This window comes from Elephantulus edwardii, unplaced genomic scaffold (assembly GCF_000299155.1).
Source record: "Elephantulus edwardii isolate Elephantulus edwardi_28Jun2011 unplaced genomic scaffold, EleEdw1.0 scaffold00432, whole genome shotgun sequence".
NCBI lineage: Eukaryota > Metazoa > Chordata > Mammalia > Macroscelidea > Macroscelididae > Elephantulus > Elephantulus edwardii.
In genome coordinates, this window is record NW_006400182.1 from 151,484 (window position 1) to 154,227 (window position 2,744).

The following is a 2,744-nucleotide window of genomic DNA, read 5'->3' on the forward strand; positions in this document are numbered from 1 at the left end:
TTGTTCTCTCTAGACTTGCTCCCTTTTCTATAGGTAACCTTAACACTGAGTTTCACTCTAGACCTGACCCTGAACCCAGTTCCAGAGAGAAAAAAAGGAAATACAATGGCCAGTTAAGGAAGCAAAGGAGAATGGAACCTCAGGGTTCAGTCAGCCATCCCCACTGGACCCACCTGGGAAAACACTTTGCAGTCTAGAGGGGAGTAAAGTTCAGGAAAACATCTTCTAACAGAACAAGAAGGCAAGGAGCTTCAACTCAAGACCACCAGTAAGGTGATAAAGTGTGCTCCCTTTTCCCTTTCACATCAATGCCCCTTTTGGTATAAAGAAGCCAGAGAGTCTGCACCCAATTCCCAAATGAGAAACCCACAAGTGAAAAAGACAGTTTGTTTAATCACCATTGGACTATGCTTACCATTGCCCTGAATCATCCGATCCTCACTGGATCCTTTTCATTTCCTTCACTTGCCCCCCTACCAACCAAATTGTGCAGCCTTGCAACGACATCCCTGCAATTTTCATCCTTGCCCATCCTCACCCTTCTGCTCTCAACCCTCACCTCCATGTATCCCCAGCATGTTTTTCCCAACAAAATTGAGAAAATAAGATGCACTTTCCAAATTCATCCCTTGGGTTTTTGTCCTTATTCCCCAAAACTCCTCTCAAATATGAAATATCTTCATTATTATAAATAAAATGTAATGTTCATTAATCTCTTCTGAAAGACCAAATAATTTCATTATTATAAATAAAGTATAAAGTTCATTAATACTTTCTACTCCATAAGAAAATGAAATGCAAGTAAAATCTTGAGTTGAAATCTTGAAAGATGCTATAAGTAAAATCTTAAATAATACAGGAAGCATCAAAAGAAGATAGAGAGAATACACAGAGTTACTGTGCTAAAAATAACCGATTGACCTTGATTAAAAAAAGTTTAGAAAGTATCATATGAACATGAGCCAATGGTAACGAAAGAAGTTCAAGCGACACTGAGGGCAATGCAATGGCAAAAAATAAGGTGTCAGGAATCAATGGATATCAATTAACATCTTTCAACTATTAGAGGTAGCCCTGAGTAACACTAAAAAATTATGCCATAAAATTTGGAGGACAATTGCTTGGTCAATCATAGTAAGAGATCCATATTTATTCCTATTTTCAAGAAAGGTGACCCAACAGAATGTGGAAATTATTCAGCAATGTCATTAATATCACATGTAAGCAAAATATTGCTGAAGATCATCCAAAAATGACAAAAACAATACATTGGACAAAAAACTGCCAGAAGTTCAAGCTGGGTTTAAAAGAAGCTATGGCACTAGGAATATCATTGCTCATATCAGATGGATCCTAGATGAAAGCAGAAAATACCAAAAGAATGTCTATTTGTGTTTTATAGACTTTAAAAACACAATTCTCTATGCAGATCATAGCAAACTACAGATAACATTGAGAAATAGGAAAATCTCAGAATAATTAATCATATACATATGAAGGCTATTCCCAAGTGAAGAAGCTATTGTCAAAAAGAGTAAAGGAACACTACATGGTTTAAAATCAGGAAAGATGTGAGTCAGGGTTGTATCCTTTGTCCATACTTATTAAATATGTATGCTGAGCAAATTATTAAAGAAGCTGGACTCTGTGAAGGAGAATATGGCATAATGGTTGGAGGAAGGCTTATAAATAACCTGTGTTATTCAGATGACAATCTTGCTTGCTGGAATTAAGGAGGATTTGAAGTGCTTACTGCAAGAGATCAAATAATACAACTTTAAATATGGATAGCTGTCTCATGAACAGAAAACAGAATATTGGGGCACAGGGCCATAAGTGTTTTTCTGAAAGGGCCAGAGAGAGTGAGAATAGCATAGCCCTCACTGCCCCATAGCAGAAAGCTGATAAAAAGCCCATAGCCCAGCCCCATGGTGCCTCTAGAGCCACACAAGAAGTAAGAGGTTAATTTATTCATTGTTGACTCACAGGCTTTACTCATAGTTGTGGTACTAAGAATGGGATTTATTAGGGAAATAATTTGGAGAGTGGAGACGGCAAAGATTATCTCAAAATGTAAGTCCAAGTTTAGCAAGTCTAAGTCAGAAAGACCCAGTTCCTTAATTAGTAAAGTCCTAGTTTCAGTTCAACAACACAAATTCTAGAAACCTCTAGTTTTCTCAATCATCCAACAATATTTGCCTTAGAGGAGGTATAATCCTTCAAGCATCTGGCAAGAACAGCAAAATCTTTAACTGTGGCCTTTATCTCAAGGCTCCTCTGGTTACACCTTGCCAGTCTGTATAGCAAAGTCACAGTCTCTCCACCACCAGGGTCTCTTTCCTATGAGGGTATTGCTCTAGTCTCCCTCAAATTTTCCTGCTGAGTGTGAAGAACACGCTTCCTTTCTTATCCTAGTCACACAGCTGGTGAGGATTTGCAAGATCAGGTGTCTCCAGTTAGAGTAGCTGGAGACCAGAAGGGACTAAGCTAAGGCTAAAAGAAAAGCTAACACTGCAACTGCATCTCAGCATCAAGAACACAAAATCCTCACCAATAAGCACCATCATGATAGGTGGAGAAAAGAGTGAAATTATCAATGATTTCATCTTTTTTGGATTTTCAATCAATACCTTTGGTACCAGCAGTCAATCAGGACGTCAGGAATTGTATTACATTGGGCTAGAACACTGTCCTGGATTTCTCCAAATTACTCAAGAGCAATAATATCAGTTTGAAGACTACAG